This window comes from Ixodes scapularis, unplaced genomic scaffold (genome assembly GCF_016920785.2).
Source record: "Ixodes scapularis isolate PalLabHiFi unplaced genomic scaffold, ASM1692078v2 PGA_scaffold2__306_contigs__length_199485367, whole genome shotgun sequence".
Classification (NCBI taxonomy): Eukaryota; Metazoa; Arthropoda; class Arachnida; order Ixodida; family Ixodidae; genus Ixodes; species Ixodes scapularis.
Window position 1 is genome coordinate 147,163,341 of NW_024609857.1, and position 18,207 is coordinate 147,181,547.

An 18,207-nucleotide genomic window follows, 5' to 3' on the forward strand; every position below is an offset into this window, starting at 1 on the left:
TTCTATAACTTTTGCCTTATCCCATTTCACGGTTCCCGCGCGTATATGAGTCCACTCTGGCGCTTCCTCGAGCACCTCCAGTAAGTAATAATCGTTGGGCGCGTCCCTCCCTCCCTCCCTCCCGCAGGTGTTTTACGCGCACGTTTGATCTCTCCGCACGGGCACGAAGGACACACCCGTTTTGCACGCCCGTCTTTCAAACTACAAAACTCCGTTACGAGAAGGGCCCTTTCTTCGAAAGTGCCCGCTCCTCATCCTACCGCACCGCTCACTGCAACGGGAACGCCAGCGGTAGCGGCAGCATTTACAAAAGAAACGGACTGTATTAGACGATGGACCGCCGCTTGTGCTACGAGCCATCCCAGCCGATCCAGCGCTGTGAACTTGACACGTGAATACGCTCCCGGCCCCAGCGTCGCCCCGACCATGTGAAGATCACACGAAGGTCACGTGACATTGGCGCGCCGTTGGATTGGCTGCGATGGCTCGTGTGGCGTTCGATGCGGTCCATCGGAAGGTGAAGCGAAGTAGAGGGGCGCGCACGCAGACGACGACGTCGACGCTGGGCATCTCACGCTCCTGGGAGACGCCGTGACAGCTTTGTCCTTTGTTTCTCTCTCTCGAGAGCGTCTCAGCGCCGAGGCGTGCTCTCGAGCCTAATTGTTTGGGGCCTTGTTGTCCTCCCCGGCCCCTTCTTGTGGAGTGCCCCCCTTCCCTGGACTAATTACCACGTAAACAGGGGAGTAACCTGCCCCCGAAGGATCCACTTCGTGAGTCGTCCTTAGATGGCGACTGGACTGGCCGTTCTGTCAAGGTCCGTCTCGACGGCGCTCGGTGGCTGTCGCCCCGCTCCTTCTGTCTGTCGTCGCTTGCTTTTCGGGGACTGCACCCGTGTTCGTTGTCGAACACAGTCTTCTTTTTTTTTTTTTCGGAGCGGTGTGTTGGTTGGATTAGCACTGGTGCTTCTTGCGGGACGTGGCACACGGAAGCGTGTCCTCCATACGTCCGGCAGCGACGGCCCCGGCAAGTGCGCGCGACTTTTTTGTTTGTGCGGACCGCGAGGACGCTACCGCGAGCCATCCCAGCCAATCCAGTGCCGTACCACGTGACTGTACTTGAGCCCGGTACCGTGGTTCTCCAGAAGGTCACTTGGCACGCCCTCTGCATTGGATTGGTTTAGACGGCTCGTGGCGTGCTTTGTTCTCCACCGAATGGCGATGGTACCCCCCGGATGGTACCACTGCGAACGGCTTGTCCGGAGAAGGGCTAAGCTTTTCCTAAGTCGGCCGTATTCGTGACCGCGAGATGTATCGCAAATATTCTAGAGTTCCAGTGCCGTCAGCGTGTCAGGCCAGATTTTTTCTTTATTCTTCAGATGTGCTCGTATTTTTGTGTTTGATTTCTTTCTTTACGCGACAGTCACATTCCCCTTACCATAACAACAACAACGATAGCATTCTTCAGTTGCGAGCAGAGTATTGCCCTGTCGTGTATGCTCTTCTTCGCAGTCCGTGTTTTTCTGACCTGTTTTCCCCATCATGTATCCTGACCATATATTCTAGATCTTTACTGTGCGCTCATAGGCTTGTCCTGTTCTGACAAGGAGACAAAACGAACGAGGATAATTGTTCAGATTTTTAGATAATCACACGACTGGCCGATGTTGCCGAGTTCTCCCAACGCGCCTCGCGAGCCCAGGTGTACTCAGAAGCGTGCTGCACGCCAGCTGCGCGGACTGTATATTGTCTGGTCGACCTCGAATCGGATGACTAATCCGCGTATGCTTCCGACCAACCTCGTACTCATTGCGCTGCTATACGAGTGATCTACGGGTCGACGAAATTCGTAGTCCAGATCAGGGGCGGATCCAAGGGGGGGAGGCGCGACAGGGGCGACCCCCCCCCCCTTCTCGGAGGGCAATTTGGCATGGGTGGACCCTCCGGTACACAAGAAAGAATGGGAGAATAGTATCCTTTAAAATTTTCCGCCCCCCTCCAAATGGAGTTCTGAATCCGCTCCTGGTCGAGATGCTAAAAACGATCCGGCAAACGGTTGTCATTTAACACTGTCGTCTGATTTACGATGATGAAACATTTGCGAAGCAGGGTCACCTGCGCACGACCCGGGGTAAATGAATCGTTGATTCCTTTCGTTACCTATAGATTTTCTCTTAAATAGAAAAGTATCCACGATTGCTTTCGGCTGTCGACAGTAAGAGTAGGCTTTGATTATAATTTGCATGCGGTGGGTCAAAGGGACATTAGTGTCTATCCTCTTATTTCACCACTCTCACGACTCACGAGCGTTCGTTCAAGCACCGGGAAATCGTGTTTCGAAGTTTAAGAATTTCGCGTTATTCCAGTTTCTGTTTCTCGAGGTTACTTCGCTCCGTCGCGTGCGCTTCCAACGCTTGTTACTGCGAACCTGCACATCGGTGACTAAACACATCGCTTTGCCGCTTCCTCGTAGCGTTCCCAAAAGAGAAACAGTAACTGGGAACGGAATGCTGACAGGTTTGTTAGCCCGGCGCGCAATACAACAGGAATGGTGGAAACAGGTTAGGAAACACTGCAAGAAAGGCAAGCGGTCATCATTGAGCGCTGTTCGGGCTGTTCAACACTGGCCCGCAAGCGCAGTTCGCACACGACGACCGTGACCGCTGCCCCAACGACTCGTCCAACGGTCTCGCAGAAACCGAGAGGGCTGCAATCGAGAGGTGCGACGTGACGGATGGCGGTCCTCCGATTCGTGCGCGCTGCAACCTGTTCTCGACGAAGAATTCGGCCCGACGGAAACCTCGCTGCGGGCGCTCCGCTATCTGCCGGGGACGCTTCGGCGAAGCCAGGCGGGAATGGAGGATCCGCGAGATAAAGAAGCGCTCGGCCCCCTGAGTCACACGTGGACGAAGCCCTGCCGCTGGCCGTCAGAGTTGCGGGTGTCGCCGGCAGCCCAAGTTGACCGTCGGACTTTTTGCTCGCTTCGATATAGACGGGACGTCCCGCTGCATTCCTCGTCGCCTGAGGTGAGCTGCACGGTTTCTGAGTGGCAAATTTTATGCTGGTTTGCGTGCGATGCAGAAGTTACAAGCACGAGTATGTTGCCCCGAACTGCCTGAACGATGTTTGCGCTGCACGAGCGCGCGTGGCAGGGACGCCGAAAGCCCGGAGCTCGCTCTCGGAGCTGCTGCCATCGCTCGTGTGAAGCGCAGTATGAAATACGATTTTTGAAGGGAGCTAGAAAGACGTCGAACACGAAGAAAACGGCAGAAAATCGAAACAGGAGGACAGAGGAATGTCTCAAGTTGGTCTCGCCTTGCGTTGTGCTCGATCTGTTCCTAGAGGTGAACATTTTTGCCCGACTCGTGTCGTTTGGTCGTTGCTTGCATCCAGTGATCGCCTGCTTATGGAAATGACATTCACTCTCCTCCACCCGAACGACATTCTTTAAAATTATCAAGGTGCTCGAATGATTCGGCAGCCTTGTCTAGTCGGGTTCACGCAGATTCGTCAGTTCTTGTTGGCGACAGCGTGCTCTAATCGAGCATAATTGATTCAACCAATCAATCATTTTTATTTGCGTCTCTACAATAATACAGCCACTGGAGGCATGAACCCCAAAAGCCGAACGATGTCGGCTTGACAAGCGTTGGTTTGCATGTTCTATATTTTTGAGGAGTCAGCAAGGAAAATGGTTGGTGCAGCGATAAGAACGATCAAGCCGTCACGCTGTCGTGATGCCAAGGGTCGCTTGCTTTGAAATCAGGGACAACTCTGAGCGAGATCTTCAACTTGCGCTAACATAAACTATAAGTCACCGTTGTGCTACAATGGTCTTTGGAAAATGTCAAAGAGGCTTAGCTTTTGCAGTTATTTTTATCGGCGTGTTGCTTTTCAACTGCGTTATACTGTTTTAAACGGACACCTGTCCCTGTGCCGCGATTCGTTCCAACGGCGCGCAATAAATCTTGACACTTTTCTGCGCGTGATGGCGTAAATGCCCGCCTCTGTACTCCTGGGGAAAAAAAAAAGTATGAAAGCACAACCAAAGTTCCGTAAAATTGAACAGAAATATATGTGCAGGAAATAAATAAAATAAATAAAGTTCGTAAAACTCGTTTAGAGCGTGTCCCCCCCCCCCCCCCCCCCCCCCCCGAATGTTCTGCTCGATTGCGCGCTTCCATTATTTCCGTCGTATTCGTGTCCCTTGGCATTCCTGAGCGGGGAGCTCCGGTAATCATGGGGGGATCGGGGAACGCGTGTGGCTTACTTCTCTTATTCATTGATCTACATAATAAAAACGAACAAATATGTTCTTCCTTCGTTTGTTTGGTAGGGCGACGCTCATGCGGAAGCGAGCGGTGGGCGATTCCTGTCTGACCCTGGCTTTCCTGCCCGTTACTTGAGGCTGCGGACCGCGGGGGATATCTCTTGGGCCGTGTGTATACAAGTACCGGGCGTCGTGTGCGCGGCTTCTAATGGTCCGCTAATAAAGCATTCCCGTCGAGTCGCGGCCGATCGTTTCGCCCTCGAGTCAACGACATCTCAAACAGTCCATTAGCGGGTCGGTCAACCGGCCGTCATTCAGCCAGATGGGCGTGTCCCACGGGAAAGCCGTTTTGGGATAAACGAAGCCCTTCGTGCGAAGAGTGGTTCGAATAGCGCTGCGTCATTCAGAGCGTCCAGAGTGCAAGAGAAAGCCTCGACACGCCGGTCCTCTTTGCGGTCTCTATGCTATGGACGACGCTGAGCTATTCAATTCCATGCAGTATTCCCACACACCTATATAGTTCTTATGCTACTAAGCAACAGTGCGGAGCGCATTGTGTGTTTTCGGACAGAGGAATGATGCCCTACGGGGTAAAGTTCCTATAGTGGAGCTTCCTACAGGTAGCGATAATGTTTCTTTGATGCGCCGACCGCGTGACGGTACAGATTTTAGGAAGCGAATGGCGGCGCGAAGCAGAAGACTGAGCTGAATGACGCCATTTTGTTCCAGCGGAATGTGCATCGTTATTCGTGTTGATTTTCGTTACTCTTATAAAGTATAGTATTCAGGGCCTTTACTACGGACGTCTATACCTCAATAGACTCCTTCGAAAGTCTCGTTCCCATTGTTAGTAGGTCGGAACCACTCAACGAGGTAGACGGCCTTGTAGCGATAAACTGGCACCTGAGAGTAACCCCCGATTGGCCGCCGCCATGTTGCACATTTTTAACCACTAAACACGTGACCTTATCGTTTTACGCCTAGATTTTAACGAAGTACCGCGCACAAATAGTTGCTTATTGATCTTCAATATTAGTACCGACGATATGAGTTGTGTTTCGTTTGCATAAGCCCAAAATGTGCTTTTACGATAAAAACTCAGGCAGCTTCGCAATGCCTCCGCTAGATACTTTCAGCCGCCGTGCTGTATCTTGGGTTTTTATCGGATCTAGACACTGATCACTAAGGCTAACAGTATTAAAAAAAAATAATAAAAAAAGGTTTATCGTGATCTTTACAGCGATCGCAATACAAATCTGGACTCAGTTTTGTGTCAAAGCCTCAGGATTTGGCACGGTCAGGTGTCTAGTGATCAAAATTATACATGGCGGCAGCCAAGTGGGGGTCACTTTCGTCTGGTGAACGGGATACCAGTTTATCGCTCTAACCCACCTCTTTGGCACTGCCAGACAACGAGCGTCGTGACTTTGCGCTTTTGGCGCTGCCTGTTTGCATCCATCGTCTCGTAGCGTTGGCTGTGCTGTGTCATCTGTGTCCGCCATTGTGCAAGGGACTCCAGAACTTCCAGCAGAGGAGGCTTCCAAAAGGGGTCTATGCGGAGTGCAAGTTTCGTCTGCTTCTTTTTGCAGGGTTTGTTGTGACGTCAGAACGCCGAACTCTGATTGGCTCTGGTTGAAGGATAGTGGGCAAACCGCAGGGCAGCTTGCTTTGAGGTCTACCCACTATCCATCCAATCAGAGCCAACCAGAGCTCGGCGTTCTGACGTCACAACAAACCCTGCAAAAAGAAGCAGACGAAACTTGCACTCCGCATTAATAAGCTGAAAACAAGTCAACGTGGCGAGTCAAGTGCATGTGCTAAAAAAGCGACGTAACGACAGCCGCCATCTTGTGTGTGCCATAATTAGCTTAAACCAATCAAGCGCATGAGGAACGCGTTTTGACGGCGTGCATTTAGTGCGCGTGACCGTGTGTCCTCTGGCCTTTGTCTGCCTTCTGACTTATGATGAAACGAAATATGGATACATCTTGCAAACTTAGAAACAGCGCGAAAAGAACAAGGGACAAGAGCGAGAAGTGACCGACCACAACGCTGGCGAGACGAATAAGCTGAGAGAACGATCAGATAGTGCATGCATACCTTTTTACAGGCCGTTAACTACAAAAGCTGCGGATCAAGCACGTGAACTTTGAGAAACGGGCGGTTACAGGCACACAAGTGACGTATAGGGTTTTTATTGCACCGAAACAGTGAAACGGTCCGCCCAAGGGCTGCTGATGGCAGTCTTATCGGTGACGGTTAGCTTTGAAAGGTAAAAAGATAAACGATAAAAAAAGAAGCGTAGCATGCAGCCCGACTGATACGTTCAGGCGGTGTGGGTGACTTTCCAAGTTTGGACGGAATCGAGCAGAAGGGTTGGGAGATCAGAATGACTGTTGTTTTGTGTCGAATATCTGGCTAGAACCTTGAGGTTGCGAAAATACCGGTTCGATTGCATGTAATATATTAGGTCTGCACTAAAAAGGTTACATGTTTGTAAAATATGATCTACATGGATCAGCCACACGACTCCAGTATCGCCTTAGTAGCGACATTTTCTCGACGCGTTTAGCGTGGAACTCAGTGTTACGCGTAAATGTTCAAATTCAACAGTCCGACCGTAAGGGCTGCGCGTGAGGCAGTTCATAGACCGCTCTTGCTGGCGGAAGCCGTGCATGGAGGATATGCGCGAACCCGATAGCCAGGAACTCTTTTCAGCTCAATCATAATATCAGAAAGCCGCTGCGTAACCTTCAGACCTTGCCCCTCCCCCTGGTTACTACGCTACGCTGTCATCTGGTGCCACAGACGCGCCACTTGTTTTGTTTTCTTTTTTTTAAAAAGGGACGCATCTTTTATTTTTACAGCAAAAATAACAAAAACAAAAAACAAAAAAACATGGTCATCGTCCGTGTTTGTGGATCGCGTAACGAAGAAACGCACGGTCATCGACCACATCACAAGCTGGGGTACGAGCAGGCCTCTTACCAAAACAACCCACTACCCCAATCGATCCTGTCAAGTTCTAGCCTTGGAAACGCCAGTATTCGGCGCAAGCTTGCAAACACATCGTCATCTTTATATTTTTTTTTCTTTTTTACCCCCAAAACTACGACCCCATTCGTTGACGCCCTCGCCTCGACGTCCACGTATACCCCGAGGACCGCGCGCCGCGTTGCCGCTGCTCCCCAATCACGCGAAACGATATTGCACCGGTACACCCTCCGATGACCATTTGGAAACACACGCACGTACTCGCGGAGCGCGCCCGCACGCATGCCCCAAACAACCACCCACAAACCTAACAAAAAATAAGAAAGAAAAAGAGAAAAAAAAAAACAAGAGCAAAACCCCGCAACAAAAACATGACGGCACGGAAACCGAGCAGCAGATCACTCTCGCGTCTACGAGGACAGAGCCGTCACGCACAGACAAACGTAACGAATCGCGGCCTCAAAGTTCGCGACCCTTCGCAGCTGCGGCGGCCAAGTGTAGGCGAAGCGCTTTGCGGTTGTGGCAGGCAGGCGTCGGCCGCAGCATAACCGCGGCAGGTGCACCGTTCGCGCATTGTGCCGCCGCCGTTGGCCCTTCGCGTGCGCGAGTCTGCCGCCGGCACCGCACACCATCTCCGAACGGCATTGTCCGCGCCAGCTTTACGACGACGACAGCCGCCCGTCGCCGCTCTCGTTGGGCTTCCGAGGAGGGGGGTGGCCGAGGAAGGGGCCATCCGGCGGACGAGCAGCGAGCCGTCTCCTTCTTCTCGGGTTTTTGCGTCAGCCGCCGCACACTTGCGTAGCGGAGCACAGCTGTGGCGGAGAGCCGTCTTGTTCGTTGGGGCCCATCGCGCAGCAGGACCGTTCGTCGCTCCCTCGGCAGAGGAGTAGTTTCGCGAAGGTTGCGGAATATCCTCCGTGCGCTCCGTCGGGACCAGATGCCTTCCCTGTTGATAATGTTTCTCTTCACCCTGTGCGCCTGTGTCTACCTGTGTTCGCCGCTCTGTTGGTCCAAGAGCGCCAACGAGCCCTGAACCACCGTCTTGGAGCTTCTCGACCGCGGCCTTCGGAGGTGGGTCTGATGTCCTGTCGTCGGCTTTTATCTGGCCGGGGTTCGCGTCCGCCTCTGGGGACCTTGTGTCGCTCGTCGCTGCTTCTGCTCGTTGCAAGGTAGAGCGCGTCTTTGTAGCCGTGAAAGCGTTTCGTTGTTTGCATTTTTGCGCGTTTGTTTAGTCGTTTGTTGGGTGCCAGGGAGGGTTAACGGGGGCCAACGTGGCAGCAAGGGACAACCCCTTAAAGTAATCCATAGTTTTACGGCGACGAGTCGTGGGGGGTTCTCTCTCTCTCTCTCTTTGCAGCAGTCGTACAATCAACCCCGTGTGCTTACACGTGCGTGTGCCAGATTTTGTACTCGCGATGAGATTATTTCGTTCACAGCTTTTATGAAAGAGCGCCGGTACGATTACATGAAACGTCCGGAAGGGATGTTTGCAGAGGTTTAGTAGATGCCTCCGATAACGCCGATAAAGATACCGATACTTCGCTGACGTCTTCTCGCAGGCATCGTTTCGTTATCGGAGGCATCGGAACGATCTACCAAAACTTTCTACTATAAGACGAACACGAAAATATCGGTCAGAGGATCTGAATGTTCTCAGATGTGCTAAATATTTATTGAAAAAGAAAAAAAAATGAGGCTCCAATGCACGTTGTGAAGGTGATTGGCCAGCGAAGCTATGGTATCACCTGCAACGACTGCCCACTGCACTATAGCGAATGTTGCCGCTGGTCGTATTGCCGTTTCCTTTCCCTTTGCCGCTCCTCGTATTCACGCGGCTCCTCGGGAGTCCTAAGTGGCCTACCCATAACGCTGCTGTAGCAACAATGAAATCGGTTGCTATACGCCGACACGCTGTTTACAAACAAGCCCGCGTTTGCCCACACCAGGTGTGTGTGGGCACTGCGCGTGCGCAGAAACCGAATTCGCTTGAAGAGTCTGCGCATGCGCAGTGCCGTCAACAGCGCCACCGCAGCTGCGTGACGCCAGGGCCGCGTGTTGGTTATATATGAAAAGCTAGTGACGTCACTCCCCACGTCGCAAGCTGCCGTCGCCGCGACAGCTTGCGCAACAGTAATATTTCCCGGCAAACGTATGCGGTGAGCGCTATGTGCGTCGCATTGTTATCAGGAGCGCCTTATCGTCCATTATGTGGTTCAGATGCTTGTTCTTTATTCAAACGAATGCTGTGTTGTATGTTGTATGCGTGATGTACGCACTTTTCACTTCAATCGCTAAAAGCTTTTTTTTTTTTTTCTTTTTTTTTTTTTTTTTGTGAGGATGTTAACACGAAAAAATCCGACCAGCAAATCACATACAACTTCGCTCTAAAAAAAAAAAAAGGCGCACACGTGGAAAGTAATGAATTTTTGAGTGGATAAGGGTACACACAGTATGCATGTACTTGTATTTGTATCCACGACTGCATACTCTCGCTTGGGCCACATTACTGACCAGCTGTAAATGTAAATAAACGAACACATAAAAAACACGTTTAGTAAGACAAAGAACTGGATTAATTATTCTTTTATATTAAACGCTTTCTGAAATAAACGCACACTCACACTTTCTCCGAAGCCTCACGGAGTACGCCCCTTTGACTTATTTATATTTGTAGCTCGAGAGCCACAAGAAAAAAAAAAAAAAAAAAAGCAACTGGAGCCGTGTTACGATCCCGATTGTCCCATAAAATGATATATCTGTTAAGGTCGGCACTTCGAGGACTATCAGCCGCGTAACGCCGATTACCGGCTTGCGGGAATATCACAGAGAGAGCCGCGTTATCGTCAGCGAGAGATGCCACTCAGAGCTCGTGCGTCATTCTGCTGGCGCTACGCAGTCTCCGACGTCCTCCCCGACGGAAAGTTACGAGGCTCGACGTCCTCGCAAGTCTCCTTCAGGTGCGTTATTCCATCAGCAAAGAGCAAACGGAGCTTGGTGCCGCAGCAGTTGCGAGCCTCCTGGAATAGAGGCGCGAAGAAAGAAATGTCGGCTCTGTAGGCGCACATGTGTGGCTCGGAAGCTTCCTCGTGTGTGCTTCGGCCTGCGGGGCTCGCAGCTGTGTCCTGCTTGAAATGCTGACGACGTCGGCTCCAGGAATGTGCCGGAATAGACCGCTTTCAAGAGAAAGCGCCATCTTTGAACTTCATTAGAGCGTATTTGTGCCGAGGACACCGGACAAGAAAGCTTCCAATAGGAAGCTTGACTATATAGTCCAGTGTGTTCCGCCTCACCTAACTTGGCACACGGCATAGGCTGAGCACGTGTCCCAGGTAAGCCAATTAGCCTGTTGGAGGGGGACACGTGACAGGTTAAGAATTCGGGGGAGGCTGCTCCCACCTCTTTCAACTTTAGCGGAGCGAACGCTGGAGAGCAGGTCGCCTCCTCTCCAGCGTCCTCTCTGCTCTGTGGAAGGAGGTTGCCGCACTGCATTAGAAGCCACAAGCGGAAGAGAGAGGAAAGCAGCATCTGTTCTAGTGTACGCAAGCAGCGCTTGTCTCGAGTTCTATTTACTCTGTGTTCTCGTCTTTTGCGCGCTATGATACAATTTTTGAAGATGTGCACCAATTAGCCCGCATCGCCACCTTAATTCAGCATTTGTACCAATTTTGAGTGTCAGCCGAGGGGGACAAAAGCGACGTTTGAGATGCGGAAAAGAGGCTCTGGGTAAGAGTGGGGTTCCTCCTTCCTCTCGTCTCTAGCTGCTTGGGTTACGCTCTTGCTACTGCACCTTTGGCAGCGCTTCGCGCAACTATACTCGTTTTCACCTCAAAAACCGTAGTAAAAAAAAAAAAAAAATGTCTGAGTAATCGCGGAGCATTACTAATTGGCCCCTTTGTGTAGGGAGTTAAAGTATATGTAGCCGCATTTCAGATTAGGTATATGTTATTTTACCAAAATCTACATCTTTCAAAAGACAAAAGCATCGCTTCTTTATTTGACATCCAGATAATGTTAGAACTATTTCGCTGCTGTGCCACTTCTTAGATACCTCCGTATATACGATGATCACTTCCTCTGAGCATGTATTGGACAAGAAGGCTGTGTCGGTGTTCGGCTGGGACTCGGCTCGGCTCATTTCGAGATTGTGTCGTCATCGTTTGGCCAGGACTCGTACCCAATCACGCGCTTCGGGCCCAAGAAATGGCGACCGCCAATGTTGCTTGATGAGATTCTGACAAAGAGAGAGAGGGAGAAGAAACTTTATTACCCAATTCTCAAATCCAAATTGCTAAAAAGAAAAAAGAGGGCCTTTTTATTGAGCGAATGGCACGCGTTTGTTCATTGCCACAGACGCGAAGGGTTCCCCCTCGGAGAAGGACAGTCGTGGGTGATGAAATGACCGTTTGAATATTGGCGGTATTAATCGAAAACACCGAGCTCATGTCGTAATCTTGGGCACGCCCGCTCTCTTGTGCGGAGGTTTCTTCTTCGGTTTGTATACGGCGCAACTGCCAGTCTCTGTAAAAAAAAATTAGTTTTTTTTTCTTCCCCTCCGTTCCACTTTTCGCAACGAAGACGCGGTTACTGCGCATGTGCGCCGCTAGCCCTGCCTTTCCGGAAAGCGCTGCGGGACAGAGGAAACGATCTACGTAACCTCCCTGTTATCCGATGTCCGTTGTACGGTAATAGAAAGTAAATGTAGTTGCAACTGACTGACCGTGCACTCTTAGAAAAAAGGGTCAGTATAGTCCTCCCTAAAGGGAGGAACGCTCATGACACATATGTTCCTTCAGAAAGGGAGAAACTTTCGTCCCCTAAGCAGGGGAGGAAAAGTTCCTCCGTCGACTGCATCTCATTATGGTGGCCACGAATCGAGCAAATCGAGCTCGGTAAGGCTTAACGAGAACACTAAATCTATTGCACGAAGCGAGAGGAGCAGGAAATAAATACGTAACACGAGCTTTCCGCGAACTGTATTTATTTCCGAAGTTTCTTTACCCCTGCAGGTAAAGAAACTTACGTTTCGAAAGCATGCAGTCACTCAGTCTTCTCATCGTCAGCACTGCGATGTTCAACGGAGACAACCGGCACTCAGTTCGCGCACTTTATGTCCTACCTTTGCTATTCCTCGAGCCACAATTCCTTCGTCAACCGTAGCGTCAACCGCACATCACGGAGGAGTGAAAATCATTCGCCCGCAAAACCAAAAGCCGCTCTCAAAAAAAAGCAAATCCGAAGCAACCTCTTGGCTTATCTCAGCACGGTAACACGAAATTATGGCGTAGCCGCGTAGCGTAAAAGGATGTTAAATCGCTTGCCACCAGATGGCAGGGTCAAGCAGAGTAATCGCACGTAGCTAGGCTAGGTGGCGCTAGGTACCGCCCAATTCATGTTTTACAAAAATCTTTTTATTTTCTTACGCCACAATTGCGTTTCCTTTTCTTCGGAATCTCTAACACATGAAGACACGTTGCGCACACTACAAACATCAGGTCAACATATATTGAACGCATACACAGGCATCGCACATACAAACATCAATACAACGGCACACTACCCCGATCACTACTAGCGAGCCCTGCGTTTCCGTCTTTTATAGTGGTCGTTTTGAACGTGCGGAATTTTTCGGTGACTCCCTAAGCAAAAAGAAATATTCCGAACATGTTCATTTTTTTCCAGCAATGTCATACATCTGAGGCTATTTTTAATGGCTCAGGGGATGAATCTCTTGTTAAAAAGAAGACGCTCAATCATGCCATAATTATTTGAAAGCCAATAAATCGAGCCGCTCCAATGTGGTTCCAAGCCATGAGTTTGTTTTCCCGCATGGCCCTTCGTAGCCAGTATTTATATTGTAGTGTTCGTTTTTCTATTTGTGCTGTTCGCGCAAAGCTGCAATTGCCGTCTTGAATTAATCTCTGTAGAGCGGATATCCACTCAGCTGGAAGTGATGCTTCACGGGCACAGAAATCGCTTTTCGATCAACTTTAATGCAGTCAAAGCCGCGACTTCCGACAACTGTTAAGTGTACGGAGCTGCGCCGTTGCGAGCTCGAAAACTTCTAGCGCTCATCCCAGCGCGCCACTTAGAGGGCAGTTTCTACAGGAACCGTAATATATTTAAGCAGTAAAATAAAGGATAGCGTTTTTTTTTTTTTTCGATTTTGCCTGTCTTTTTTTTTTTTATGCTAAACTTCCATTATAAATATACGTACTTTCCGTCATACTTTCGTAGTGTTGTCTTTTCCCCAGAGCGCAATCGCTCTCGGGGACCGACAGTCACATTGGCCACTGTACGATAGGAGCTTACCGTTCAGACCAGCGTTCCAACATGACTATCCACACGTCGATCGACTGCACCTAATCCCTCAAGTGGTTTTAAACTCTTTAATGTAAAGCGGAATGTCATCCTGCGACACCCCGGCCCCTCCGATAACGGCCCGACCAGCGGCATCAATGCCCGACAGTTTACGTCATCTCATCTTGTTGTTACACCACTGATACGCGAACACACGGTCACATCGGCGATAATTCCAGTCTTCTGTTCACAACCCACAACACTGCCATCACGATGTCGCTGACACGAAGAAATACAGAACCACGTTGACGATGTTGCTGACACGCAGAAGAATCACGTTGAACGCCGGTTGGCACTCGGCACGGGACAACGGAACCGAACTCAGCACGGAAGGCACCCAGGCAGCCGGCAGGAAAACCTGCCTTCCTTGGACGCAGTTCCCGCGATTTCCATAACGTCGAAAACGTCGACACAGTTCCTCGTGGTTTCGCTGCTGTAGTTCCACGTGTGTCCCGCAAATTGGAGACGGCCGTCTTACCCAGTGTATGTAGCACTGCTGGCACTGCTCCGGAACTTCGCTGTTTCTAGCGGCTTCGTTAGCTCATTTGATAAAATTAGTGGTAAAAACGTCAATGAAACCAAAATGTTCTGCACGTTTGGACTAGAAGACGGAATTACAGGCGGCCTTCGCTGCCGCTGAAGCTCAATCAACTCATCATTACTTTTAGCGAGTTCGTTTCACGGCACTCGTGCCCACGCGTGCCCACTCGCAGCGTGGAACGGGTTCGTTTCGGCCGGCGCTCCACGAGTGGTTGCACTCTCCGAGTTCGTTTCAGCCAACGTTACTAAAACACTCAGTTGGGAAACTCGCCGTCGAAACCTGGGCCGCTGGCGTCCACCGAGACCGAGCTAAATGCGACAACAGCGCCACTCTTTGTCACTTGTCTGTACTGTGGTCACCTTGAGCTTTTTGAAAGCCTGTTTTTGCGTAAAAACAAACGGAAAAGACTCTTTTTGTATGAAATTTATTGGAGTTTAGTACCATATGATGGGCGCGTGATGTTTTTATCATCTTTAGTTCGCAAGGTTTTGCGGAACAATTAATATTGTTTTTATACAACCATGCCTCAGCGGGCCTTTCAGGTAGCGCGTCCAGACCTAGGTGCATTTTAACTTCAGTACTTCAACTCGGCGCGTCCGCCGGGAAGACGGGGGTTACCCCTGTCAAAGACAAAAGTAGAAGTCACGTGCAGTTTCTCGAGTGGCCGCTGCGGGAGAAATGGTGGCGTTGTGTTCGTCATTAGCTCGGTGCTCGGTGCTCGGAGACAGATTGGGGCCATATTTCTAGGGCTGTCTCTATGGGAGTTTCCCAACTGAGTGTTTTAGTAACGTTGGTTTCAGCGCTGACACCCCACGCGTGCATGCACTCGCTGCACCGAGAAAATCGGGAGTGCGCCAAAATGCAATCCCGTCATGCCTCGCTCCGGCGGGGCCGGCGAGGAGCCAAAACCGAAAAGAAAAAAAGTAGATTTTCTGATAGAAATCGCGTCCCGCGGGCAACGAAATCAAACGCGAGCTTGAATTGTGAGCGTCTGCTATTTCACGAAGGAAGCAATCGACAACCCGTGATTTATTTGCAGGTTTTAAATCGCTCTGTTAACGTACAAACGCTGAAATATACCAGTGTGTAAAGAAATGCTCAGAACAAACGCAACAGCGGCCCCCGAGATGTCTATCACCATCCGGTGTGCGGGTGAAAAATTTAACATTATTCGATAGAACTCCCCCAGCAGAAACCTCTGACTGCCTAATAAGCAGCAGAGAAAGCTAAAGATGGTGACTTTACCCGAGGATTGGGCAACATGATCATGTTTAACATTTACCTACGCAGCTAACTTGCCCCGTCGTATTTTGTTCGAGAAAGCTCTCGTTCTCGACGCCTTCACCAAGGCTAATATCTAATCCACAATGACGATCCAAATCGAAAGTCCCAGTTTTGCTGGATATTCCAACAGGCTAGTTTTAAGCCGTACCCTTTCAGTCGTTCACGCATAATACCATGCTCAAACGGATCAAGCTTCTGCTCGGACAGCATCATCAGTTTTCTTCAGTGTAAACGGTTATAAGGATTGAAAGATCGCAACCAGCTGCTTTTTAGACTGCTGGTTGCGGAAATTTACGCCGTCTGTAACTATCTCTACGGCAGCCGAGCTGCTTGAAGACATCGCAACTATAAACTACAGGTTGCAGTTGCCAACGTTTGTAGATAAACGTTGGTAGCGACTGCATTCTCGCATTCCCACGCATCACTCGGAACAGAAAGGCGCTAGTTTCGGTTTGAAGTCGGTACCTTTTCTACCACATAGATGGCGGCAGCATCAGTCTTCTGCACTCGGTGCATTTGGCGAGTTCGTTTGAGTCGAGTTTTCCGTGCAACACTCTGCGAGTGCGATGCATTCTGGGAGAGAACTCGAACGGTGCCAGTGCGTGTGAAACGAACTCGCTAATTAAACAACGTGCGCGATGTGCTCGAAAAACGAAACCGAAAGAAGATGGGTCGGGAGGGCGAAAGCTTTCTCCGGTCTGCCTGGAGGAGGAAAACGTCTCGGAGAATAATAAGGACTTTAATTTTCCTTTCTTCGGTCTGGGTTTGTTTATGTGTGTTTTGGTAAACAAAAAAAAAAAAAAAAAAAAAAAAAAAAACCACTTTCCTGGGGATCGAACCGTTGACCACTTGGTCAGTAGCGCGATGTTCTACCCCTGCGCCAACTGAACAAGGAGGAACTCGCCCTCCTCCTTTCATCTGAACTGCCGTTCCTCCCTTCTCTGGGCAACTTGTCCGCAACAAGGAGGAACAGTCGCTTTTGCTACCTTTCTCCTCCCTTTTTTCTTAGAGTGTGGTCAACAAAATGGGATTTGATGCCTCGTTTACATTTCATGTCTTGCATGTACGCGTGGTTTTGTGTGTGGAATGTGCGATGAGGCTGACGATACGGTTAAATTGTGGGAATGGTATTCTGTTAGAAAAGAGTTCCGATGGGTTCGTTGTGAAAGAAAAGATCTTCCGGAAAGCCAGCGATCTGTGGCGCGTTCTTGACACCGTCATTTGCTGTCCGCTGTTTGGCAACTCTGCTGACACATGTTCTCGCTCATTGAAGTACACTTTTGCTCCGTTTCACCTTCCGCCCGAGCGCAACGGATGCTACGAGCCGTCGGAGCCAATCCAAGGCCGTGGGAGTGCAACGCGACCTTGGAGAAAGGGCACGGATATCACGGGCCACGCCCACAGAGCGGGATTGGCTACAGTCCCGCTCGTAGCGTCCTCTGCGCTCAGACGCGTGAAACGGAGTGTTTATCAACCATTCTCGAGCATGCTTACAAATGAATGTCGGGCATGCCAAACTAACTATACTATGCCTCGTGGATAGGACAAAATAGAAGCAAACATTTCTTATGCGCGCATGTAAAACAATCGACGAAGTTTTTACTAATATACCGAAAACTATTTGCACTACACCAACGTTGGGTAACTTACGAAAATTGTGACAGTGTATTATAGAGTGGTCTGCTATTGTAAGACTAATTGCAGTTTTTGTTCGTGAGGAAGGGGAAAAATCACAATGAAAATAACACACACACAAAAAAAGATTCATAAGCGTACGTTATATTGACAGTTGTCATGTTTACGGCCGCTTTACGACTCTTAACTGTCGGTGACTTTATATGTGATAGACTCAAGGTTCCTCTCGCCCTTCCAGGCTGCGTGCGTGCTCTTTAGGGGTTCTGGGTTCGATCTCTGCCCCTGCCTGTTTCGATCATGCATAGGTCGGTGTTGTGGGCACACTAGTGCATGGGCGTCAGCCTTCCCCCAACAGCAGCACGCCTGTACATTTCTACCTGTCAATTGCAATAAATAATATCAATATCAATAATATCAATCCGGATGAGCGCGTGCATTGCACTGGCGTGCGGTCCCGTTTGACTATACTGCGTGATGCATTTTGAACACCCGAGGTATTGCGCTGACTGAATAGACCGATCTCACCAGCCAGTTTGACTACGCCACCGCTGGCGCAATGCATCGAGGGAACTTTAGTCTTCCTGCACGTGCCCCAACCTCGTTGGAGCTCTGCGCGTGTAGAGTACGAGACGGCACGAGGCGTCTCGAGTACTGCCTACTGCCTCTTGTGAACTAAAGTTATGGCGGCTTTACGCACGTGCCTAACACTTGTTCAGAGCCGGATATGTAGATAGTTTGGCCATTCGTTGGGAAGTATAGGAGACAAGTGAGGAAGCTCCATTAGCCGAAAGCGGGCTGGGCGTGTTCCAGGGCGTCTTCACAAATTCGAATGTGACCAACCAGAAGCCGGAAATAATACCCTGGCGATGGTCGCTAGAAACAAACCTGATAAGTGCATCGGAGTAACTCTCGGTGACTGAAAATATGGTACACGTGATGTTTCAATCACGCTCATCCAAAATGACGGTGGAAGAGTGCGACTAGCGGAAGGATCGACATCATCCTTACGCCAAGCGCCGAGGGCCGGGAATCTGCCGTCCGAGCGATCACACTCTGTCCAAGCAAAACAGAGTTGAGCGCCGCATTCGTTTCTTACATCTTTCTGCATGATCATGATCGAAACATCACGT

At 50.1% G+C, this 18,207-nt stretch overlaps 1 protein-coding gene across 3 annotated transcripts in view; it reads left to right on the forward strand.

Annotated features, from left to right (window-relative positions):
* The window catches only part of LOC115332412 (mucin-17), a 180,825-nt gene that overhangs the window by 143,161 nt on the left and 19,457 nt on the right, over positions 1-18,207 (forward strand). Inside the window, exon 1 of one of the 3 annotated variants that reach the window (XM_040499619.2) lies at positions 2,935-3,022. The exons of 1 other annotated variant lie outside the window; for it this stretch is intronic. The gene's annotated coding sequence lies outside the window, so the exon portion shown is untranslated. Of the gene's footprint in view, positions 1-2,934; positions 3,023-10,571; positions 10,590-18,207 lie in introns of those variants that run through there. One more of the 3 variants, XM_042292060.1, reaches the window with a different exon arrangement.